The sequence below is a fragment of the Oreochromis aureus genome, linkage group 10 (assembly GCF_013358895.1).
Source record: "Oreochromis aureus strain Israel breed Guangdong linkage group 10, ZZ_aureus, whole genome shotgun sequence".
Classification (NCBI taxonomy): domain Eukaryota; kingdom Metazoa; phylum Chordata; class Actinopteri; order Cichliformes; family Cichlidae; genus Oreochromis; species Oreochromis aureus.
Window position 1 is genome coordinate 3,822,955 of NC_052951.1, and position 27,069 is coordinate 3,850,023.

Sequence of the window (27,069 nt, forward strand, 5' to 3'; positions counted from 1 at the left end):
GCTATGTATTAATGTCCTGATCTATATGCAGTTGAAAAGGACAAGCAGAGAGAAGAGCGACCAGCACTTAGTACGAGGCTGAAAATTCAAAAACAGCAGAAAATTATTTTGTTCTTATTTTTAACTCCAATATGAAGAAACTGACCTCTGTGACTGCTGGAATAGGCTCTGGTCCCCGTGCAACTGTGAATTGGATAAGCAGAAAAAATGGATGGATGACAAAATTGGATCATGGTAACATTAAAGCTTTCATGCATCACACAACAAGTGCTTTCACACGTTCAGTATCTTGCACAAGGATACTTTGGCATCCAGATTGGAGCAGCTAGGGATCAAACCATCAACCTTCCAATTAGTAGATGATTTCTACCTCCTGAGCCACAGTCACCTATTTAAACCAACGTCCAATCATATTATTTACTGGCAATATCCTTTTATTTGGCACAAATATGAATTTTAGTACTTTCATCCTTATGTCGAACACAACTTACCTTAAGTTTGTATTCAAATTATCCTAATTCTTTCTTTATTGTAATTAGCATTTAGAGTTGCTTTTTCTCAAATTTCCATTAAGAAAAATTGTGGGGCAACAAATAATTTTCAAAGAAGTTTACATCTGTAGGTAACATGGCACAATCCAAAGCCTTTTACCGTATGAAGGATGGCTAGTTTTGTTCTGTTTGTTATAGGGAAGTATTCATTCAGTGTTTGTGACTCTTGGCTGTCAGTTTGGTTTCCAGGTGAACGATGATTCTGTCAGCAGAACAATACTACTGATGTTGTGAATGAAATTATGCAGAGAAAGCAGTAAAAGTCAAGGCAGGATGAGGTCCAAGAGACAACCCGAAGTTGTTCCACCAAATTGGACAAAAGACCAGAATCTTCCAGACAGTCATCACTGGTCAAAAACACATGAACCTGGCATTAAACAGAAATGATTTAATGGGAATGTCAATCAGCTGTATAGGCTGTAAAGAATAATATCATTTTTCATAATAGTTCAGTAACCTGTAACAATGTATTTTACATTTTACTCAGAAGATGGTGATGAATAACACATTTTTTTTATTGTTCTGCCTTGTGCTCACAGTCTTTAAAATGACTGTGGTCTAACACTGATGATAGGAGCTTGGTGATCATATAGTGCTTTATATTGGAGGGTAAAGATCCAGAAATCATTATCATGAATAAAGTGGTCAATATTTATTATGATGAAAAAAAGTAAATTTGAAATTTACAAAGTTTCACAAGAAAATATTCTTGGTTTACTAAACCTGTATTAGGTCGTTAATAGTTAGCTCACTTGTCAGCCATATTGGAAGGCTTCCAGCCAGTTTGTATTTGAAATATTGTCTAAATGAACTTTGATTTCAGTGGTAACCAAAACATTAAAACTGCATGCATACAGAATCCGTTTATTAAAGCTTTAAAAGTTATCCATTTTTTTTCTCCAAATAAGAATTTAAAAATGTTTTTCTTTTTTGAGAGCTGCGTCTCCCTCTCATAAAGTCTCAGTTGTGAACCATTTACTAATAAGCAGCTTTCTTTGCTTTAACAGAAATCTTTTAAAATCCTTCTTCTGCTTTCATTGTTGCCCTGAGAGGGCTAAAATGGACTCAAATATAGTGCGATAATATCTGTTTATTTTCACAATCTCTAAATATTTATCATCACACAGGCTAACAGGATTTTTCCTGCCTCAGAATGGCTCTTTGTGAAGCGACTGCACATTAGCACAACTGGCCTGCACTTAGTGAAGGCAGTGAGTGTTTTACAGGGTCACAGGAAAATCATGTATCTTCCTGTTCTACCTGCGGATTTAATGGACAAACATATATTCTGTGTAGATTGATGGACGCTCTTGTTATCACAATCCTGGTGATTTTTCTGTTAGTGGGAAAGCTAAAGTCTTTTTAGGGTCATGTGATATATATATGTATATGTATGTATGTATGTATATATATATATATATATATATATATATATATATATATATGTATGTATATATATATATGTATATGTATATATGAATATATATATATAATTTTTTTTTTGTACAAAATCATTTTGTATTTGAAAACAAAATAATGGTTATGCAAGCTTCTTCAGAAATGCTAATATATGGAACCTGGGTTTTATGTAAGCATTTGAGTGTCCAATTGAGCAAGCCGTCTCCTTTTATGTGGGGTCCTGTAACCTCATTAAACCTCACTTTGTGATATGAGCACAGATGGGTCTTATAAGTGGATGCATAAAGTAAAGTATGCCTTTTATCACCAGTCAGCGCTGTTCCGCTGGATGGAGACTGATGCACAAATATGAAATGTCAACTGGTAAGTGATACAATCCTTTTTTTTTAGCATTTTGTTGTTCCGTCACTGATGTGTTTGAGTGTATGTGAGAGGCTTTTCACAGCTTTTCCATGTTAATTATCCATTACAGCAGCTGTATTGCTAACAGCTCATGGAGACTTTTGGTACTTTTTATTGATAAAAGGTGTCCATGTGGAGATGGAAGTCTTCAAAACAAAAGTAAATCTATAATATTTGCATTAATGATTTAAACAAAAAAAACATCACTTAGTGACAATAGTAAACTGTCTGTAGCCCCGATGCAGTGTTTTTTGTTCATAAGCTATGGGGACTGTGTTCGTTTGAGGGATTGGCAAATAGCCTGGGGGGCAGGATGGAGCCGTATTAATAGGAACACTTGAATGAATTAGAAGAATAGGTTTTAAACATGCAGAATAGCCACAATACTGGGCGCCAACTGGAGGACTGTACCAGCTTGTCTCATTCAAATGATGCAAACCTGCCTGATTGGCGGGATTTAAACGCTTGTTTCAGCACACTGTCCAAGCAAAACCAAGTCCACTCCAGAGTGTGTGTGTGTGTATGTGTGTGTCTGTTTAACTGCCAGTAATCTGAAAGTAAAAAAACAAAAACTAACTTCAGCTCCAGCCGTGTCTCATGTCATCTTTGAATTGCTAAAAAAAAGAAAGATGGATGCCATTAACTTTTTTTTTGTTTGTTTTGCGTGCGTGTGTTGTTTACGATATTTGCCATTTGGAGTGGACTTTAAACAGCAAATGATGAAATTATGACATACGCGTGTAAATAAATTCCCAAATTGACACTCCTTTGTAAACCTGTGTGATTGAATGTGCTTCACTCCAACACTGTGGGCTGTCCAGAAACAGCAGCTTCTTCAGATTAATTCAGCAGAGCACCACGAGTGGATGTTTTAATTTGAGTTATTTGGTCATTTGGAAAGGTCCAGAACAATTTAATACAATTACTCTTATTGAGTGAAGGCACTAATTGTTGCCATGTAGCAGCAGTAAGTGTTACCCTGATTGCAGCAGTGGTGTAAGTGTCCACCAGTATTATCTCTGTCAAGTGGCTGTCCGGATATGGTTATATGATCTTGTGAGGTAAAGCTGCCCCACAGATTTAGGTACACACAGACACAACTAAAAGCTCCCCACCCCTTTAACGTGTGCACACGCATACACACACACACGGATATATATATATATATGTACATATATATATATCCGTGTGTGTGTATATATATCTATATACGCTCTGCGTCTGACCTGCGGGTCAAGGTGCAGTGACTCTGAGGTTGTCTAACTGGGCCTCTTGAAACTCTTGCTTTGCATTCCTGCACCCAGTGGAGGGGGGTTGCCACAGACAGGGTTATTACTGGACTGAGAGACTGAAAGAAAGACTGATAGAGAGGGAGAGAAAAGCAATGGAAGGAGGGAGGGAGAGAGGGAGGGAGAAGGGGGGGTTGAAGGAAGCTGGAAGGTATTATGCACTATTTCCTTGCCTTCCTAGAAGCTCTCACTTGTTCCCTCCCACTCGGCCCGCAGAGTTCTGTGGCAAAGTAAAAGAAAACGCTGAAAACTTGAACCTGCTTATACTCGAGCTTCCTCGGCCTTCAAACGAGCTCACTTGTTTTCTTTCCCTACCCTTCCCCGCGTATGTTTCTCGCACTCTTTCTTGCTCCTTCGCCCTCTCTCTGTTCGCCTCTCTCTCTCTCCCTCTCTCTCTCTCTCCCTCTCTCTCTCTCTCTCTCTCTCTCTCTCTCTCTCTCTGGGCTGTGTGTAAGAGGATCACTTTGTTTCCGTTGCCTTTTTCCGCGGTGCTGCAGACACACATGGAGCAGAGGATTGGATTTGAGGAGATACTGACGAAGTGCACAGCTGCAATGGTCCCCTCCATCTCCACACCAGGACTAAGCCCCCCCACCGACCCTCCCCAGTGTGTGTGTGTGTGTGTGTGTGTGTGTGTGTGTTTGACTCTCTCCCTCTCTCTGTCGCGCTCTCTGCTATCCGGCTCTCTGTGGGGTGGGGGTTGCAATATAGTAACTCAGAAAAATGGAAGTGGATTGGAGATAGACAAGATAGGAAGCTTTCATTCTTGTGCTCGGACGTCAGGATCTATGTGGTAAGTGCTTTCCTCTTAGCACTTTTTACAAGTTCTGTCCCTAAGAAGAATCCATCTGCCTGAAATCTCAGGAGCACTCTTCATGGCTCTATTGATTCATTTGTTGCCTGCTTTAACTTCTTTAGTCGGACTTTAAACTCTGTTCCTAAGTATTAACAACATAAGCCTGATTTTCCTTATACCTGTTGTCAGTCTTAAATTAATTTGGTGACAGGAGAGGCTAGGCCTTTGAATTTTTGTACCAATGATTTTTAATGATTTTTAATTTTTTTTAATTTTATTTGGTGGGAGGGGGGACAAGGTGGAGTGATGGGGTGGGGGCGGTTGACTGGGGGAAGGGATTTTGAAGAGGTCAAAGAGAACGGTTCAGACAGAACAATGGTTGTGAAAACTTTACTAGTCATTTAGTTACGCCTCTGTGAAACATGTGTCCGTTTGTAGCCATGGACCTGTGCTCGACTCCAAGGAGGCTTGCTGTGGAGGCCATTTATTTTAGCTAATTCAATTTATCAGCGGCTCAGTAGCTTCGCTTTTTTATGAGTTTGGAATTTTTTAATTTGTTTTTTAAATGGGGTGGAGTGCAGTTGTGAGACACTGAACAGTATTTGAGACACCGTCAGCCTCACCAACTGACAAAACTGTCCATGTGTCGTGTATTTTAAACCGTCACTGCTTTTACAGGAACGAAATGATGAACAAGAGAAAAGAAATGACACAATGAGCAAATGTTTTGATATAAAATCGTAGAGAGAGAGAAAGAGAAGTTTCCAAGTTTGCAGTGGATACGGCAGACTAAGCTTCGATCTACATTTCATCGGCCTTTGATGAAGTGCTTCAGATTCAGATTTTTTGTTGTAGTGCTGTTGAAGGAATAAATAATGCAGATTACAGTGAAAGTAATACTTTACTGCAAGCTCCCCGAATAACTCCATTGTGTGAAATGTTAGAAGGACCTCACATTTCACATATGTGAGAGGCACTGGACAAACATTTATAATAATTAACATTATTTATATATTTGAGATATATTTTTGCTCAATAATTAGTTGATGATAATATATTATAGGAATTAAGATTTTGTTTGAATTAAAAAATCCTCTGAATTGTAATTTAGAATGAATATTGTTACCTAATTATTTTAAAAGTAATGTTGTTCATTTTTCAAACTCACAAATGTTGGTGCAGATAAAAAAAACTTCTTGTTTCCTGGATTTAAATCATCAGTTACATGAAATATATCACTAGCATCATTTAAAATTGACATTTTATTTTACTTTAATTTTTTTTGATGTGCAAATATTCTTTAAGGGTCTGACAAACTATGCAAAGTGTCAGTCTAATAAAGTAAGTCACTTATTTGCACAGAGAAAGCTGTGGTTTGTGAGAGTCTTGAGAAATTAGCTGAGTTAAGTGAGGAACTCATTTTAAGAAGCTACTGAACTTTAGAGCCGTGATTTATGTGTCTCACCTTGATGGTTCACTGGCAGTTCGGGGTTTTTGACCTCACTCTTTGAGGAAATCAGAACCCGTTTCTCTGACCGCCTCACTCTGTGCCTCCCTCGTTCCCTTTGTTCATTAGACATCTCAGTAACGTGGGAATTAAGTGTCTCGACTGGCTGTAATGGGCTTATTTCTCCTGTGAAAGGTAGTTTTTAGAGCCACGTTTTAAAAGGCTCAGATGTGCCTCTTTTAATTTATTTATGGTGTTCTCTGAACACAGTTGAATTTATAGTATGCAGGATGAAGCCTAGCTGCTACCACAGCTCTTTTATGCATGCACACGAGCTGTGTGCTGCAGGGTCTGGTTCTTTATTTTGATTATGTGGGTCACAGTGTTATGAAGGAGCACAGAACTGCACACCTTCTTGGAAAAAAAGTTGGATTTTGGTGGCGAAGGCTTCTTTTCCAGCTTCAGCAGCGTAATATGAGAGTAAATAGAAACTTAAAGTGACTGCTCAGCACTGAGGATCATTCTGTGGATCGTTTTCTTCTTGGTGAATGGCTCTTTACCCACTTTCAGGTTTTGCTTTTCTCTCACAGTGTTAGCTTGAAAAAATATTAGAATAATGTAAAAATTCCAGCTGAGCTCAGAAATATTTTTTGACCCTTTTTAGGAGGTAAAATGACTTTTTTCTTTTTCTTTTTTTTTTTTTTTTTTTTTTTTTTTTTTTTTACAAATTATAAAATGCACTTAATAAATAATAAAGTAAAAATCTGATTTGTGAGAAATGACAAAACACTTTACTTGAGTTTCTCAGCTCCCAGAATTCAGTGCTAGTGAAGAAGACTGCATTTGTTTCTGGCTCACTATGACTCTTAATCAGTTGGTACGGTGCAGTTCATCGTCTAATCGGAAACCTTGGATTACTCGACTCTGGGATGCATTTGCGTATGTTTTCCAGTAGTATGTCTGCTGGCAATCTCCACTGCTGTTTTTTAAGCCAAGTAACGACATGTCGTCAGATAACCTGCCTGACCTCCCCGGGCCAATTTTAGCCTCTCCTGCATGCCTGTTCTAGTTATAAATTAGCCTGGTTCTTGTGCGCAGGCAGTGAAAAGGAAAAGCTCACTTAGGAGCAGTGATTTATTAGTTGTTAGGCTTCCACTGTCATGTGACTGACAGAGGTGTCATTCAGGATGAAAACAGAAACCCAGAACGCAGGCGGGATCCGACTGGTTCAGGAAATAGGAGGTGGTTTCCTTTTCTGCCACTCAACCAGGAGAGAAGTTGCATGATTTACATTTGAATATTCCTGCCAAGTGTTTGAGTCATTCTCAGAGCCTGTTAGTGCCACACTGTAATATTTACTATGATTTCCAGGGGTGTTAAGGTAATTGTCTGTGACGTTCCTAAGTTGTTTGTTTGTTAAAATCTATAACATGACAGACAAACAGGAAATAAAAATGAAATACTAAAATCTTTCTAAAACTTAAGTCTTTCCACTCAGTATCTACCTTGAATTGTCAGAGGGCATTTATCTAAATTAACTTTCATTAAGAACTGCATTCGTTGAATCCTTAGATCAAACACTTACTTATAAGGGTTTAAAAGCTTTAAAAAGCCCTTCCACCCACGTCTTCCACCCTGTTTGCTGTTGTGCATTTCCCCACTGACTTCATTTCAGCTATGCCATGTCTCCCTTATGTTTCAGATAAATATGTTTGTACCTCATCATAATGCAACCTGTGCGAACCTGTGTGCTGGTAATCATCTATGTGCTGTTGCCTGAAAACCGTGTTTTATTGTTCACAGCTGCTCACCTGGCTCCTTCTCTTTCCAAACACACCACTTTGCATGTGCTTCACTCTGTGACTCGTGTGGCAGCTGTATACATACTGTGCTATATGCTCTATACGTGGTCAGGGTCATCTAAAAATCGATTACTTATCCATTTCTGTAAATCGAGTTTTGCTTACTCCGACTACAGCCTTAATGCAAGTAAGATAATTTTGTTAAGATGTTTGTATGACAGTCCCAATAATGTGAGTATTGCCTTACTCGGGTTATGATCAAATTACTAGAGTGCATGTAAAACCAGTGAGTGGAAGCCCTGTTTGTCTCCGTTCTGTTTACCAAGCAGGCTGCTCCAGTTTTTACCTCTTACACATGAATTGTTGTAACAAAGCCTGATATCACCAGGCTGAATTCGGGGAGGCTCGTTCTGTTGCAAGTGTGGACAGTAAGAACTTTTTAGTCGTCATTGCTTTGTTTGTTTGTTTTCGAGAATGGCTAACTAGGAGACAGCTTCTAGTTGAATTTTGCTGACTAATGTAGGCACACAGTGTGGCGTACAGTTAATTCATGCTGTTCCAGGAAGAAATATGATCAAAATAACTTCTCCAACAATGCAGCTGTTCATGCAGCAGGAGTTCGTACCCCCGAAGGCCAAGAAGAGAGGAGCTTTACAACTGCTTCCTAGGCCTGAGCAATGTGACGATCATGTATTGTGAGCAAACTTAACTTGGCATATCTACTTTAAAGTCATAAAGTTTACGTCATTAAATGACATTCCCTTCTCTGTGTGATGTAGACGAAAGCACGATTGGTTATGACTCCTTGGATCATTAATTAGAGTTTATTTGAAACCAGAGACAGTATGGCGGATGAAGAATAGCAGTGAGCAACAAAGGAGTCGCAAAAACAGCACTTCGGATCAGAACTTTCAAAATAAAAGCAATATACAAATTGAATGCAGAACTGGCCTTGAGTTTCGGTCAAGATTCGACTGCAAAAATAGGCCCAATCCAGCGTTTCTGCTTTGATACTGATATCTGGGCTTAGGGAATTTCCTGATGCAAGCATTTAATAACAGTTTTCTTCATTTTGAGACTCTGAATTATTCTAAATTATTGCTTTCATAACTTTATTACCTGATATGTCACAATTTATATCCAAGGATAAAAATTTACTGATTTTGCATTTGCTAGTAAATTAGTAAGTGAAAACAGGAATAATTAAAAAGTAATTACAACATAAAAATCATTGATATATTCTATAATATTATCAATAAATAATAATATTAATGAGATTATGTTTTATTTGCATTTATCACATTTCAGCTCAAAGTGAGAGTCTCTTATAGTTAGACGTTTTTCCTTTTTTATGTCTCTCACACTCACAGACACACACACACACACATCGGGCGTGGAGCTGACATCCATCCATTCATTTATTTTCTTAACCACTTATCCAGTTCAGGGGCACAGGAGGGTTGGGGCCTATTCCAGCTGTCATTGGCTGAGTGGCGGGGTACACCCTTGACAGTCCATTCCATAGTGAAGCAAACTAATATTAACTGAGTTGATGACAACACTTTCTGTTATTTTAAGTGGAATAAAATCTTCCCTGCAAGTGTTAAAATGAACCAAAGACCTTCTAGCTTCTGTTCGTAATTGCTGTCTCTCCCTGAAAGTTAATGAGAGAGAGAAAGAGAAGCCTTTTCAGTTGTGTCAGCTGTCTTGACCAAAGTTTGCAGTTAAGTAAAAAACTTTTTCAAACATAGAAAAAAGAGGAGCATGAAATGGCTCCAAACTACTGCTGCTTTTCAAAGAGATTTTACCATTCTACTTTAGCTTTCCAGGTGACTGTTACTCACGTAATAAGCAAATACTGTACTGAGAATTCTCCCAGTACACAATGCACATGTAGCCCTTCACGAGGTTGATGCACTGTTAAACTGGCACCATTCATTCACATGTTAGGACGTATTCTTAGGACAGAGATTTCATTTTTTAGTCATCGCTCTGAGTGCGCAATAATTTGTCATTGGGTATTTTTTAATATTTAAGGAAGTCATAGGGGTTGTTTACTCGTTACTTATATGGTAAAAGAAAGTCATGACTTTATGGGCGATTAGCATGACTTACTTTGACAAATAGCACGAAGTGCAGGAGGATGCTAAATGTCATTCAACACTACAATAATGATGACAGATGATATGCGTCATAAGTCACTCATTATTGAATTATTAATGACCTGAGCCAAGTCTTGAGCATTGCCAATGGAAAATAACACAGATGTTTAGTGTTTGGGATTGTTCGCTGTGATAAATTAATACCCATGGCTACAGTTTTCAGTCCAACCTATTATTACCACATGAAGAAGAAAAGTAGAACAACATGTCGGTCTTTGAACTTAAAGTGATGTGAAAAAAATAATATCGACAAAGCAAAGCAAGAGTAGATGCACACATACGCACGAGCACACATGCAGCACTGGATTCTGGCACAAATGGCCCCCAATGGGTTGTTTATAAAGGGGGTGATGTCATGTCTGTGATGGAGGCTGTGTCTCTTTACCGGTGATCCATTTCTTACCCAGCTGTCCTTTGTGCTACTTAGCAGAAAGGAAGAACAAAAGAAAGACGGATATAAAGATGCAAGATTATTTTACATTCCTTTCACCTCCAGCTCACTTTATACCTGCCATTAAAAGGTTTTAGTTATTGATACGATGGGTTTTTTCTTCATTTGTTTTTGCCCATTTGATATTTTCTGTCCTTTGCTGCACAAATGTAAGGAGGGAAATAAAAGAGCACAACTCAAACATTGTGTTTCTACTGTATAACACAAGGCGGTTGTTGGAGTGACCGCGTCTAGGACGCTGATTAAACAGCATCCCAGTGATTACTGTGAGGTGCTCACACCAGACTGCTTCTGCAGCTTTGGTATTTGAACACCTTATTTGAAAGTGCTCATCTTTGTACTTTCACGAATCCAATTTACATATTTATTATCTTATTTAGTGTTTCAGCAATTTTATTCTGGACAGTTGCCCGTTTCCTGGGTCAAGAGATCATTGGCAATTTGTCTGCTTGTCTTTGAGCCAACAGGAGTTCGTTCTTGTTTGCAGACAAAGGGTTGCGGGACTTGTGTGTGTGTTTATGTGCGTGTGCGCATATGTCAGGTCTAGTGTTTCCAGCCCCTCGACTCTGCACTATTTTAAACAGCTTGGCTTCTTTAACCACCGCGCTCTCTATGGCGAGCACGCATATAAGTGCTGTGGGGGGGTTGTTGGGGGAGGGGAGTCCATATAGAGCTCAAGGGGCTCCCTGGGAAATGGTTTCCATACATTTAGCGTTTCCTCTTTGTGGTGCAGCAGGGTTGTCGCGTCAAAGCTGTGGTACAAGGAGGGGTGGAGGTGTTGGATAATGCAGACACAATGGGCTAAGGCAAACATTAGGAGTGAGACAAAGGACACTCCGCTCAGGTCACAGGGGGGGCAGCTCTTCCCATTATCTAAGGGAAGTGATTTTAACTGAGGGACTTTCTAAACCCATCAGCAAATTAGGGGCAGCACTGAGCTGCTGGTGTGCGTTCGGGTCATGATCAAAGCCTCGAGAGTGGGTCTGTTTAAAGAGGAAGGCCGTAAAGCAAAGGACAGCAGTCACAACACAGCACAACATGAGGCTGGGTTAGCGCTGAGAGTGCTATCATGACCGTGTTATCATTGTCACAGTCGGGGTATTTACTCATGGGAAGCAGAGGATAACTTCTTTCTCATCTGCACTAAAAACAGCACAAGCACCATATGTCATAAGGTCAGCTGAGTGTTTCTGCACCATACACATGTGTTTTAAGGCGATCCAAACTATAATCATGCTACACCTCTAATAAAAATTGGCATCAGTTATCTTTTTCTCTCTCTCTTTTTTTAAAGAGTAACAAAATTGTGTTTCAGTTTCATTGTGTCAAATTATCATCTAGGTTTTTGGGATTGTGTTTTCTTTGGATATAGTACAATATTAGGCTTTACCCATCTAGCATGTCTTTTTATAGTTGTTGTCTAATCTGCTGTTCATTTTTTTAAGTTCAGTGATTTGGGCTATACAGTATATTTAGCTTGAATTAATAATTTACTTAAATAATTTATCATTAAAATAACCACCAAATGAATTTTTTTTAACGTCACTAATTTATTTAGACACTCCCATGTTTCAGCTCTGCTAACCACTTTAGAGCTGAGACGTAGGTCAGCTTTTAGTATTTTTTATGAGCTAAGCAGCTTGTCAACTTCCACTCTAATTTATTGCTTGAAAACAAGGCGTCAATTACGTGGTAATTACACGCTGTTAAAGCTACTGCTTAACTGCTGGACATTATGAACATTTATGTCTTTGTTTCTCACTAAACATTTAATTTACTATTGGGGTGTTCAACCATAAGGAAACAGCGCGATCAAAACAATTAACCCGTCGTTAACGAATTTTAAAAGAATTCACTGAAAGATCACTGAAGAAAACTGATGGAGGGAAAAGATAGAAAAGAAAAGCAGAAATCTTTTTGGCAAAAAGCTCAACTAAATGTCTCCATATTCACTTATTGCGCTTCTCCTTTTTTTTTTTTTTTTGCATATGAAACCTTATGTGTGTTTGTGTGGCTGAAGGACCATTATGGGACAGGCTTTTAAGGGAGATCTGGGAAGTGGAAACCTAATACTGCCTGACTGCTGCTCTTGTGTACATGAACCCCACAGCTGCTGGACAGAGAGGGAGAGAAACTGGGGAGAGAAAAATGGAGGAAGAAAGGAGGAGGGGATAGAGGAGAGCACGGTGTGCTCGGTAATTAGTTGTCTGGTTTTGTATTGACCAGTCTGGTGCTTGGGCCTTGGGGACTGTTAAATTTGCTATTGAAACTGAAAGGATTATGCATCCAAAAGACATTAAACAGGAGCAATGAATAGATTGTGGGCCACATGGTGGACTACTTTCTTTCTTTCTTTCTTTTTTAATCTTCTTCCATCAGGTTTCAGTCTTCTTAGACAAGCTCGTACTTTCCTTGTGAGAAGCTGATGTTTTACATGTTACAGGTAAATTAAAAAATGTACTGTAGGGTCCTGACAGTTTTACATTGTGATAATGGCACCCCGTTTTAAGAGTCAACCATTACAAAAACAAACACTACACTGGTTCGAGTCATCATTCGGGGTCAGTTTATTAAAAGCAGACAAAGTCTGAAATCATTGCCACATGTTACCTGCTGCAGAGTGCGATGCGGTGCAAGTGTAACGAAATGTGTTTGAATGGAGACGTGGTGACCACGTGTGGGAATTGATGGCTCTTGCCTGAGCTGCCCAGGGGGGAAGGAAGATTTGTGTCTGTGTTTATTGGTGCTGAGGTTGCTCGTGCTTGCTGCAGTGGGCCCACAGAGTAGGTAACACCTTCCAAGTACTCGCTGAATCTTATGGCCCAGAGAGATTCCCTTTAGAATGGTGCAGCACGCCAAAAGTGACATCACCTTTGCCGCCGCAAGCCACACTTTGGTGTCGTTTCGGCCGGTCGTGAACCTCTTAACCTGCCAACACCACCAGAGTGAACACACGAGTGTACGATTGTGTCAGTTTTTGCTGCTGGTTTAATGAAGCTCAGAGATTCACAGATCATACAGAGGGAGATGATGATGCAACAGTTTGAAACGATGAGGCTTTGACTTCTTCTCTTCCTATAATGTGGAGCTTTGTCTGAGTGGAAACGCTTATTGTTCAGGTGAATACTGCAGTGAGTACTCGTGCCCTCAGAGCTGGTATAAATGGTACGGCCCTGTAGCAGCAATGTTACTGTTACTGGCAAGTATAATGGGCCCATCAAGCAGGCCAGACCTTACAGTGGGGAGGCAAAGGGTGACTTTTAAAAGGAGGCTATAATATGAAGGATCTCTTTGCTTCCATCTGCATCGAGCATTTGAACCTGCTGAACTCTGAGCCTTGAGTGTATCTTGTGGATGATAGAGGGGTGATGTCATGCTCTCTCTCACTGTTTGTGTAGCTGGCAGAGCCCGGCGTGCTGCTGGAGAGTCACACACTATGACTTAGTCAAGAGCAGAACAGCCCTGTGGGATGCTGCCAGAAAGTTCCTGCCTGCTCCAAAAACTCTGGTTTCTGCTTTTTCCTCTGATTCTGCTTTGACACGATGATTCGAAATCTTGTACCAACATTCCGTGTTTTTCATCTGTTCGAGTGTCCTGCGACATTTTGCGACCCAGAGCGGAGGAGGTACTCTTTGTAGATAAGACACACAATCTGGTCGAGATCCCGCTTTGTGATTATCACAACGTAAATACAGGAGAGCCTGTGCACAGGTGGCTGATGCTGGGCTGATGGTAACCAGACCAGACTGATGTGTGCATGGAAAAGAAATCACTGCTGTAATGTCACACATAAACAAAGCCTATTTTGTAAACCTTGCCATGTTCGCTTGAAACATCATACAGCTGAGCGTTTTCACATTGCCAGAACAATGAGCCAACTCCAAAACAGCAGCATGGGCAAACCTTTTAAAATATCATCAGTTTGAGTATGTTTTAAGGTCTCACAGCAACTGCTCTAACACATATTTATATATTTATATTTCTAATGCAAAGTTTTAAAAGCAAGGCAGGCAGGGGAGGGAAATCACTGCTGTTTCATTGGCTCTTTTCTAACTAAAAACATGTACGTCCACATCTGGCTGTATCCCAGTGATTAGCAGTGACAGATATTTCTCAGCTGCAGGGTTCCCTGTGCCTGACAGCCCAACAATATGTGTAATGCAGCCCAGTGTTAATCGCCACAAGAGAACAGAATCAGGAGGACTTTGGACCACAGCTTACTGACTGATTTACATTTGTGCAGTTAACTCACACAAAGGATGGTTAAAGGGAAATTACGCCGCACTAGTTTTGTAAAATAGCCTGTCTTTTTTTCTTCCACATTTACGTAAATATTTTCCCTAAACTTACAAAAATATGATCAGACAGAAACATCTTCTTTAAAAATAGCACTTTAACTGCATTAATGCTTGAAATAAAAAAAATGACAACATAAAGATAAAATCAAATCTTTTCAATTGGAATTGTAGTTAAATTAAAAAATAAACCCAAATATACTGCACATGTTAGGTGTTTATTATTCTAATATACTGTCATATAAATGGTTGTATTTTTGTTTTAAAAAAACAAAAAAGAAAAACCACGGCCTTCCTGCAAAGGAAAACCAGAGTTAAAGTACTAGTATTTTTGTGTGTGTATTTTTATTTACTTACCAAATATGTTTTTGTTTTATATATCCAGAAATAACAGGAAATGCATTGTCTTATAAATAAGTGAGCCAACACAGCTCATTGCCCCAGTTATATATGTTTGTTAGTATCTTTGTACTCGCGCCCCAAAGGCCCATTTCTGAGCCTGGACAAACCCTGTAATATCTTCTAAATTGCCCTAAATGTTGTGAGGATTACTTTAATTTTCTGCACTATTAGGCATTTTACCTCAAGAAATGTGTCTGAAAGGCTTTGTGACATTTGTTCTGATGATATTAAATTTCTGGTTTAGTCTGTTCACTTCATCTTCATTCTCTGACTCAGCAGCCAACTCCCAGAGAAAGTTCAGATTTTCTATATTTTTGGATTATTTCAGGCAAAAACAGCCTTTTCAGACTGACTGCTGCATGCGGCACTCCATCGTCTGCTCGTCAGAATGAGGTGGCAGGTTTTGAGCTCCTGTGCTCATCTGCAGTTAAGAACCTTGCCAACTGAGACACCCCCACTCCCACACACACACACACACCCCACCCCACCTTCTATTTGGGGGTCTCTGTCTCCCCTCCCCTCATCCCTCCTGGTAATAGATGGCCTCCTCGCTTTGAGCTTGAGCCCACCTTTAAACAGCTAGACAGGACTGGGGTTTGTCTCGGGCCAAACGGTGGAGTGGAACAATAGGAGTGTGTGACATTGTCTGGTGTGTGTTAGGAGACCGACGTCTGTCTGAAACATACGTACAAACACGTGATGGCGTTCTCTTCACACAGCTGCCTTTACCTGTGCCTGCCAGGTAGCAGAGAGGGGACACGGGACATCCAGGGTATGCACATCTGCACATTTTTTCCTCCTTTTCTTTTTAAGCCACTGCCGTTTGTCAAACGTGGCTTCACGCCGAGGTGTCCGTCTCTACATCACGTTCATTGCCGTTTCCATGCTTCCCGCTGTTTGTCTTTGACGACAAACCCTTTGTCTGGCTGAAGCCTTTAATACAGAGAGGCTGGGATGGAGCCTCCGTGGATCTGTTCTTATGCCTGTGTATGTGTTTGTGTCCATTCACGATAGACCATCTCTGAATATGTATGTGTGTGTTTTTTTGATTCATAAGCTGCTAGACTGACGGCAGCATTGACCTTGGCTTCGTTGAAATGTGTGTGAGGAGAGCGTTTATGCATGTGTGAAAGGACTTTTTTCTTTTTTATTATTCTGTCTAAAAGTGCTTATGATGCCACGATTCCTGTTATTTGCAGTAAAGGAGCATGTAGAGTTCTCCCTGCAAATCTGTTTTCCCACCCTGCAGTGGCTCCATGGGACAAGGATCTTGCAGATTTTTCTTTTCCTTTTTTTTTGCTTTAGCATATTCTGCATTCATATGGAAATGGGGGGCAGATGAGGGACAGAATCTCACATCAATTTGATTGGGCCATGAATAGCTGCCAGTGTGTTTGGACTGACCCAGCGCTGGCTTAAAGGCACTGCCCAGCCTCGGCTCTCAGACCGCAGAGCCGAGCACATTTTCAGCTGCGACGCACACGTGTTTGTCCACACACACACGCGCGCTTCCACCAAAGATGAAAAAGCAGATGCTCATAATTGTACTCATACAATTAGTTACACTCGAGCACTTGGAAAAGACAGAACGCTGTCTCATTCTCTGTCAGGGTCTCTGTTTTACACATATACAGACAGCCACACCAAATCCCAGGGAGACGTTAGTGTTGCAATACGCTCGTCTTTTTTTTCTTCCTTTCTCGCAAATCCTTTTTTCTTTTTTTTATTAAATCCCCACTCACCCTCTTTTTCCCGGCAAAACTGATGTCATGATGATGGGCCTCCGTTAGCATTATTAAGGAAGTTTAACTTTATGCTTAAATGTAGTTTTGGGCCAATGAAAGATGCTTAAAATATTTTATTACAATATTTCCCTACATCTTACAATTAAACAGGACAAATAGATCTCTTTACATAAATGCAGAGTTAGAGTTGCTGCAGTTAAAACACAAATATAATTTTCCATGTGAAATATAAAATATGCTCACATTAAAAAAGAAAAGAAAATTTCAGCTTTAAGGTTTTTGTGGTTTTATGTTATGTAATACTGTAACCCTGAGAAAATGCACAGGCATGGTTGGATTAAGGTAAAATGCTTTTTCTACGCTGTCTGCGAATTAATATCGTATTTGAGGAGTCCCGTTTCTAATAAATTTTGAGTGTGTTTCCTTCCCGGGCACGTCTGGTACAATGGGCCTCCCAGACCGAACTATTGCAGTTGGATCTAGCAGCAGGAATCCATCAAACAAGATTTGTCTCGGTGGATATGCTGGTTTTGTGCTCAAGAATTAGCCCACCACCCATATTCAACCCTGGTCTGAGTTACTTTGTCTTTTATCAAACTAGACAGTCCCTGGAAGCGTGGCTGTAGAGTTTTAATTAATTTAGTAATGCATTGTCTCTCTCTTTTTTAAAATAATGGTTTTAAAATATGATAACTGCAATTAGGCTTATTTCAATAATATAGACATTATACAAGCTAAAAAATAAAATCAAGTAAATAAAGTAGAAAGAACCGATTGGTTGTTCTTACTCGGTTTTATTAGATTAATAAAAGATTTTCTCACAAATATTCAGCACCTACTTTAAGATAAATTAATAACATTTATTTACAATTTTTTGTGCTTAATATTTAACCTTAAATTCTTAAATAACCTTAAATAAACTTAAATAAACTTTTTTTGCTATTAAATTTTCTTCATAAAAGCATTTGTTCTGCTGCTGTGCATTTCATCTGGTAGATTATCTTTGCTTTCTTCCTGGTGGCCGTTTTGTTCTGTTTTCCCAGTTTATGGTTAAATTTAGGCAGAGTTAAATATTTTGCCTGCTGAAGCATAGCATGTCCGCTTTAACACCAAGGTCCAGTCTCTGTCTATTAAAAGAGCAACGTGTTGAAGGAGGGCCTCAGTGTGTGTGCGTGCTGTTTTGTCTCTCCATTAGCACCCATTCAGAGACAAAGAGTTAGAGGAGCAGACGATGGGCTTGTTAACACACAGGCATTAGTGAATTAGTGTGTGTCTTTGTGAGGGCGGGGACACTCCTCTAGTGTTATGGGGCTTTCACCACCGATACACTACACTCCAATACCACAAGTGTCCAGCCACTGAATGGGGAGGATTTGTTGCTGCACACCTAATTAAATAGTGCTTTGGGTAGTGGTTGTGTTGAGGGGCCCTTTGTTCCAGTCCACCTTCTAAAGCACCTTGGAAAGCTTAGTGTTTGACTTTGGTGACAGTGGTGGTTAGCCCGAGACCCAGCCTCTCTGTGACAAATGCAGCAGCTGCCTTTCATATACGATGATCATAGCTTAAGACTGTTTGGGACCTACAGACATGCCCAGCGAATTGCTGCACATTTTTAACTTAATCACCCAATTAATAAAGTGATTGATTCATTAAAAAAAAACAAAAGAAATGTGTTTGTTTGTTTTTCCCTCCCACAGTGAAAATGTAGTGAAACAACGTGAGATAGATGACAGAGTGAAAACGTTGTGGGTTTTGAGCAGGACTCACTGCAGGGGGTTTAGGAGATTATGATGGCCTCTGCTTTGTGTAGCAGCCTATGGGCTTGACCTGAGGGAGGGAGGAAATGACTTTGTAGCCCTGAGAAGGGACAACACATCTGAAGTCGGTTCAGTTAGACAGAGTTTGCACTTTCTTTTGGATAGAATCTAGATTTGAGGTGGTAACTGTTCTCTAAAGTTATATTATTACAGTTTGTATAGACTCCAGTGTAACCTCTTTGTTATTGTTTGTTTCTCCACAAGTTAATTATTAAAGTTTTTGCCATCACCCGACATTTTAGTGCCTAGGAATTGGTCACGTTTCTCCCCTTGACAACCCTAAAAGAATAGCATTAGCTAGCACACAAGATATATGATATTTCCCTCAGTCCACCTTTAATTTATGACAGTGGTAACCCACATTGCTTCTGTTCTCCTGTGCACAGCTGACATTAAAGTGAATGGTAGTTTTTTAGATATGTAAGCTGCAGTCACAATCTCTGTTCAGGAATCTCTGACAGGGTCACTCAGAGATCGAGGGGCACGAAAATCACAAACTTCCCTGGTGTTTGGTTAGCTCTGCTGCCTCATCATGAGCTGTGAGAGCAGACGTGGTGGAGCAGCACTCTGGCATTCAGCTGCCTCCGATTCCAGGCAGGACGATGGTGATGGTGGGTTGCTGGTTTACTTGTGTGTTCCAGGAAACATCTGCCAAAGCTGCTGTTTGGTTGAGTGCGTGCTGGTAAATGTGTGGTGCGGAGAAATCAAACACATTTATTTATAGTCTCATTTACTCCCAGTTTTAGTATGAACAGTGGAAAAATGATTTGCTTTTGGATCCTCTCCTCTGTAATATTTATATTACAGAGGAGAGGATAATTTCAGATGATAGAGAAGAAACACACACACACACTTGATCAAAAGGAATAAAAAATGTATTTCTGTTTTTATTTCATCATGAGGTATTTTGAGACACATTCCAGAAATAACCACGTTTGGAATTGATTTAAAGAATTTAAAAAAATATTTTAGCTTTAAGGAAAAATATATAAAAAGCTTCCCTAATGTATATATTTTCACATTGTTTCATAATTCTGTTGTGTCTTTTTAAAGACTGGATCGTGTTAGTGTGTAACATGAGACAGGAATGTTGAGCTTGTCTTTGTGGCAGATTTGGCCGACTTGTCCCTGTCACTGTGTCATATGTAGGTTCAGTGGAGAATCCCCTCCCCTCCACCCCATGGTCCCATCTCTGCCATTGTTCCTGCTAACATCAGTCAGCTCTGTTTTCTACATGCAGCCTTTTTTTGTTTCATATCCAGGATGAATAATGTCCTTTTTATTTTCAGGCCATGTCTCATGTTGTTTATCTAGTTCATCTTCCCTTTTAGATTATTTTTAATGTAAAAAGCAATGAAATGAAAATGAATTTATGTTGCATATTTTACTCTTTTGTACATTTTAAAAACATTTTCTAAATACATAAGATTGAAAATAAATTATAATTTTTTAAAGCAATTTAATAATTTAGAAATTTATTACATTGTGTCTGTAGTGAGATGTTTATCAGTTAGCAGTTAGCAGCTATTATTTGTTTCAATCAACATTTTTAAAAATTATTCTTGTCAGTTTAATTTTTTTGTCACAACATAAGCTGGAACTGAGTTTAATAGAGACCCAGACTATAGAGGAGATGCACTGTTTGCAATCGACTGGCAAACTGCTTTTTTTTGTCTGTTTAATTATAACATTTAATTTCACATGAAAGCAGATTTTTCTTCAAGCAGAGAGAGACCTCCAGCTGCTCTGGTTCTGTGCTGTTAGGATGTGGGCTCTGGCAGCAGCGGTATTTTCGGTAGTGCCCGGTAGTCGCTGTGGGATCAGCCTCGATTGTTGTGCGAACACAATGCCTTTGCGTCCTTCACTGCTTCTTTTGCTTTCCTTCCCCTGCCTTTGAATTTGCTCATTTTCTGCCCTGTTTTGTTCCCCCATCGCCCCCTTTGATTGGCCCCTACATAGCAACTTGCCACATGGAGCGTGTAGTCTATAACTGCATCATGTAGTCTATAACTGCTCCTCTCTGAACCTTTTGCTATTTTAAATTCAATGCTACGTGGTACGTTTGTGCACTTAATTTTTGTAACATGTTTTATCCAATTAAATGCAGTTAGAATCATTCTCTTAGCTTTAACTGTTTTTGAGTATTATTTTTTAACATTTAAAAAGATGTTAACACAATTAAATAAAATTCAAACCACTTATTAATGACGTTAAATCAAAAAATTATTGTAAAAAAGTATATAAGATAAAAAAAACATCTAACAATTACTTTTCTACTTTAAAAATAAAAAGTAATCAAATAAAACCATAAACCCATGTGTGAAATAACAAAATGAGTTTTTCTTTATGAATCACAACAATCACCTTATATGACTGTACGATATTGATATGTTGACATTGATCGTGCCACCTTTTACTGTCATCAAGGCTCTCACTGCCTTCTCTCTTTGGCCCAGTCAAGTGCACATATGCTCATCCATAACCATTTACTGCAGCAGCTCAATATGTAAACACACACACACACACACACACACACACACACACTCGACGTTAATAAAAGCACATCGTTTTAGCTGCCTTCACATAATGATTGTATTTAATTAATTAGCAGGACTTGACAGGTCGAGTGGTTTTGACTTGAAATCAAATTGTCATTGGGTCTAATAATGAGCAGTAATGTTTGTGTTTACTTAATTTAGATATTTTGTACATACAGCTAATTCCTCAGAATATAACTGAGCAGTTCATATTTTTTCTATTTTCTATTTTGTATAGTTGTTTTGTTCCTTACCTATGACTGGAGTCATTATTGTAAATAGTTTACATTTGTTTTACACATGTTGTAATTGCATTAAACAATTAATATTTAAGTGCTTTATGTCTATTTATAAATTTTAATTGCAGATATTTTTGATTCAACTAATTTTCCTTTTTGTTTTTTGTTTTTTGTTTTTAGACAATGAAGTTTTTTTTGCAGAGGTTTAATTAATTAATAACTAAAAATTCATTTGTAATTATAGGACGCTAATATAAATATAATACTATAGAATACTTTAGAAATCAAGCATGTTGGATCATCCAGTGATCAGTGAGGGGTGAAGAAAGCAACTCAGCTCTTTTCTGCATTCATCACTTTAACAAAATACCAGACCACATCAGGAATAAACTTGGCAACAACTGCTAAAGATGACATTTTCTTTGCAAAAATACACACACACATATATATATATATATAATTATGAGGATAGATAGATATTCTTACAAGTATTAAGAAAAGAAATCACAGCTTTGGGCCCACAACACAAACCTGAGAAGAGAGGGGAAAAAAATGCTGGCTAAGCTATCCGTTTCACACACGCAGGGACAGAAGGTTCGATATTCATTCGATCGATGAATGAAAAGGCACAATGGCAAAATCGGACAGGCTCCTTTTCAAATCCACGTCTCCAGTGTCCCCCCCCACCCACCCACCTCTCCCTGCCGCCCCTCCACAGTCTGCAGTCGCTGGGCGGCTGGTGTGGCAAACAGAGAGAGAAAGAGAGAGAGGGGAGAGCAAGGGTTACATCAAGGCTGCTCTCTGGACCGTGCAAACAAGTCTAGACCAGTGACCTGTTCAATGGCTCCTTTTGAGGAGTGGGGCAAGTTCGGTCAGAGCGAGGAGAAAGGCAGGCACAGCCTCTTTTCACTGCCGAAGCAGCTCACAGCTCGCGATCGACAGGAGGTAAGGAGGGCCGGGAGGGCAGGCATCTGCTTCCATGGTTACAGGCCGGGTATGGGGACCCTACAATTGAGGAAGCTCCGTTCTCATGCTCCCACAGAGGCAATGTCACGCATTTTAAAAATGCGTCAGGCCGGGGCGAGGACCACATCCACCAGCGGCAGAGTCGCTCTTTCAGTGTGGAAATAAAATGATAGCACGTCTGTTTGAGGGGTGCAAAAAGAGTGGGGGGGGGGCTTTGGGATGGGGGTGGCAGCATGTGCTTGGAAAAGAAAGAAATGCGTCACATGATTGTGGCAAATCCTAATTCAAAGTAAGGTGTTTGGTTTTTTCCTGCGAGCTGCAGTGATTTTCACAAATGCGCCCGATGTGTGTTTTTTAGCGGCTTTGGCGGTGAAATGATGTAAGTTAGTAGCACAAATGATTTATCCTCAGAGGGAGCAAAGGTCAAGGTTTATGTGGTCAACTCCTTTGTTGAGAAGCAGATATCTTAATGAGGATTCTCCCAAAGCAGCAGAAAAATGGAAACAAAATAACCTTTTTTTTAATTTCTTCCGCAGGAAAGCCATTTTCATTTATTTCTTTTTTTTTCCTTTCTTTTTTTTGCCAGTGATTTCAAATTCAAATCAGCTCTAGTGAAACGTGCATATTTGTTACTTTAGCACAACGTGTGTGTGACGGTTTTGGATTGCAAACCAGTCAAATGTGAGGAGTCACATCTGTCTGTTTATTTGTTGATTTGTTTGTGTTTGGGCACAAGCTGTGTGTGCGTGTCTGTGTGCTCGTGTGCACGCGTGCGTGTGTGCCGAGTTGAATGGATGCTTTGGGCTTTTCTTCACGAAGGCGGGGTGTGTTGGAACGTTGAATTTGGTCATGCAGCTGACGCTTTACCCCTTAAAACACTCCAAACAGAATGAACAGATGGCCGGCCCTCAGGAAGGGCTTGGGGCGTTGGATTTGCTCTCAGACCGTGGGAAAGTCTTTGGCTGACTTCACCTGCTCAGGGAGCTGATGTGACTGGATTAAACGGCAGTGAAAGAAGTGAGAAATTAAAACTAACACAGAGCACAGTGCACGGAGCTTTGTACGAGTGCAAGCATTTGCCTCACATCTTGTTTAGGAGTGGAAAAAAGGGACAAACAGAGACCCGCAGAAACTGATTCAGTGTTTAAATTTAGAGCTTTTAAACGCAACAAACATGCTTTGTATATTGTTATTTTTCTTCGTATGTGTGCAAAGGAGAGCAGGGTGGATGGGTTCAGTCTATTTTTTGCATATGTCTTTGTAATCCTAATTGGAAACAGTTGATCCTCAGTTTGTTGAGACATTAGACATGATGTTTGGCCATCTCACCCTCTGCTTTTGATTATCTCTGTCTCAGAGAGACAGCCATGTGCAGGCTTTGATTTATTGTTATTAAAAAAGAATGGGGCTGTTTGTCAGCCTTCCATGTGATTGATGCTAAGATGCATGCACACTTCAATTTAATACTCTTAAAAAGAAAAAAAAGGGCCCACGTCTGTGCACTTAATGGCTCATTAATTATGTGTTTGAATGTGCAATAAACTTAGATGGATTATCTGCACTGAAACGTTGTGTTTTGTTCATTTCATTTAATGTGTGGATGCTGAAATTTATAAAGAAGCCACTTAAGGATGTGCTGACAGGTGTGAAACTCCATTTCAGACCTCACGAATGAATCATCGAAAACAAAAATCACAGCCACAGCTGAGATAATGATGGGTGTAGCGTGATGTCCGGACAGGTAGCTCTTTATTCACCGCTCAAGGATTCCCTTCCGTGATCCGATTGCAGCTTTCGGCAAAGGAGCAAAACGCGAAAAGATGATGTCCTTAGAGTTTGTGATTACCAGCAGGATGAATTTTTTCTTTCCCCCACAGTTTTTATTGGTAGTGGTTTTACTTGTGGCAGGGACTTCAATAGATATAGAAAATAAATTTGACAAGTGTCTTTGCACATGGGTAAATATTTGCCATATTGTTGTATTTATGACACCAGTTCAGTCATTTCCAAATGTCAACTGATAACCACAAGAATCCTTGGTTGGTGTTAGTCCGAGTGCTTTGCTCTCAATGAAATACTCCATTTCAGTTAAACTACAAAAAAGTAGAGTGCATAAGAGTTCAATTTAGGCAAGAGTCAAGTGCTCTCCATCTGAGAAGTGGGAAGGGAGGAGTTGTTGGGTAGTGGAGGAGGCTGTGGAGAACTAATCAGATGTGTTTATGTGCTGAGCAGCGTAGTCTGTGTTAGACAACAAATGTGAACTTGACTCCAGAGAGCCTTTGGGAGTATAGATGCATGTGCTCTTGAGATTTAGCCAAAGTTGGGTTATTTCTGGAAAGGGGTTTGCGCCATAAGGATTAGGTCATCCGGTTGTATATTCCATATTCATTTGTAACACATGCCCTAGCGGAGCAGCGATGATGTGACAGCGTCGGCAGCAATTAAAAAGAAATGGTTGTTTCTTTCTCTCTTTTTTTTTCTTTTTCAAGCTCTCGACCCGATTGGTCTAGCTAAGCACTTCATTCAACAAGAAGTGATGTTCCAGCTGTTTTTTTCTCCCGCTAATTGCATACGTGCGAGCTCATCTCTGCCTCTCAAAAATGTCTCATCTAAATTCAAAAAGTTCAAGAAAATACATTTTTCTGTGTGACTGCAGAGCCGCGGAGCATTGATAGAGCTGGGCTCTGACACTGGACCAACACTAATTGGGTTACTAGAGCTCGTTCCCTATTCGCTCATACCCTATATATAAATACACACTAAGAGACATTTTGTGCTCCGGCCTGGCTGACCTGTTCACATCATGGTTTATTTTTATAGTGGTAATTTGCCATTGGCCTGATGGTTTGGTTTCAGAGGCCCACATCATTAATCATGGAGGGCATTACTGCAGTGTAATTACACTTTCTCTCAGTGAACCCGCAACATATAACGCAAACACAGTTAGCTGCAAAGTATGCTCGGCACAACAGGAGACGGCAGGAGACGGCTGTTGTGTCTGTATTGTTAAAATATTGCACTCTAGTTTCGAACTAGAAAAGAGCGAGTTTAAAGGGTACCAGTGTGCTCAGAAAATGCAGTGGTCAAAATCCCTTTTAAGTACGTTTGTAGAGAGCGGCTGTGTTTCACCAGTAACTGTTGCTCATGATTGACTACGGTGGCACATCCTCTTAAGGAATGTTGTTTGAAGGTGGTGTTAAGAGCTTAAGAGTTGACAATAATTAAAACCACAAACACGCCAAGAAACAAATGGAAGTATGCATGTGTGTTGTGGGGGGGGGTGGAATCAGTGACAATGCCGTATAACCCCTTTAAGATCATTATTCCGCACAAAATGCACCCCCGGGGTGTGTGACACATTTGTGAATGGGCTCTTCCGCGGGATTTAACGGGTTAACAGCAGACAAAGGGAGCTGGGACCATGTAACCCAGCAGGGGAGACCCCAGTGGAAACACCAGGCTGCCTTATAATCCTCACGCTGTCCCATCCCGTTTGCTCTGCTCTGCAATCACAGATGACTGACATGCACTCTGTAAGTCGACATGGCTCTGGGGTGAGAGGAGCCACGTGTTTTCAGCTGGTCTCGGCAGAATTTCCTCCACCAACTCACACACACACACACACACACACACACACACACACACACACACACACACACACACACACACACACCTCCAGGCTGTGTCAGCACACCTCACGCCTTTGTCCAAGTTGTCAATAAAAACTGATAATTAAAGACAATGCTTTGATTGCCTGTGGATGGACACGAACTTTGGACAGATGCCTGTCTTTATTGTCTTGACCAGCTGCATGTGATTTCATGCTGTAAGCCCTGATCTACCACACATATATGGAAGCATCATGCAGTCTATTCTAGGGCAACGTGTGCTGTAAGGATCTGGTTGTGTGCTGGAGATCATAGAGGCCAAGCAGAATAAATCCAGTTCATAATACAGCGTTACAGATGTCAGTTCCACTGATGTTTGCAGTACATCTTTTGCGTGTTATACTTGGCCAGTTACAGTCTGACTTGCTGTTTTTTTTTCTAATATCATAGCCTTTTCTGTCTGAATGAGCAACTGCATTCTTTTAAAAAACATAAATTGTGGCAGGTTTATTTTCTTTGATTAGAGCCTGCAGAGATGTTTTTTCACTGGTAAAAGATCTTTTTGTTTTCAGGCAGTGATTCAGTCTTTCAAATGCACGGTCATGTTTCACTCGTTTAAAACATCGATTTTCACTTTCTTTGTGAGATTATGAAGCAGTTTAGGTCAGTAAGCCACATTTCATTGTTAGCAAACTATCTGGAGACATTCTGTTTGTCGGCTCAAGGTATTTTAACTAACTTTAGTATTCACGTTGTGCCCTGTTTGTAGGACCAAGCATCGCTATGCACACGTCTTGAAAACTCAATTTGGTTTAAACCAAAGGCTCAAACCTTTGCTGTTGTGGTGGATTGTCATGAGAAATATGCTGATATAATAATATTTTGGGCATTATTTTCTATTGGGCAAGAAGTAATTAACTGCTTGAGCGTTGTTAATTATGAGGAGGGAAATTACAACCCTCAACTTGTAATGTTGCTCATTTGAAATTATTCACCCAGAGAAACGGACGCGGGTGTTTCTCGTAGGATTTCTGGAGCGTAACGGTTTCAAGCTACTGTTTGACCTTGCTGCTCTTAAGGTGCACCGTGGGCATCTTTAGATTTGCGACATGTTTCTGCACCCAATCAGATGTTGCTCGAT

At 39.9% G+C, this 27,069-nt stretch overlaps 1 long non-coding RNA gene across 1 annotated transcript in view; it reads left to right on the forward strand.

Annotated features, from left to right (window-relative positions):
- The first annotated feature begins 3,904 nt into the window (after positions 1 to 3,904).
- LOC116330513 overlaps positions 3,905 to 27,069 on the forward strand; it is a 43,428-nt gene continuing 20,263 nt past the window's right edge. The window contains exon 1 of the long non-coding RNA XR_005614523.1: positions 3,905 to 4,454. This is a non-coding gene — a long non-coding RNA (uncharacterized LOC116330513). The remainder of the gene's footprint in view (positions 4,455 to 27,069) is intronic.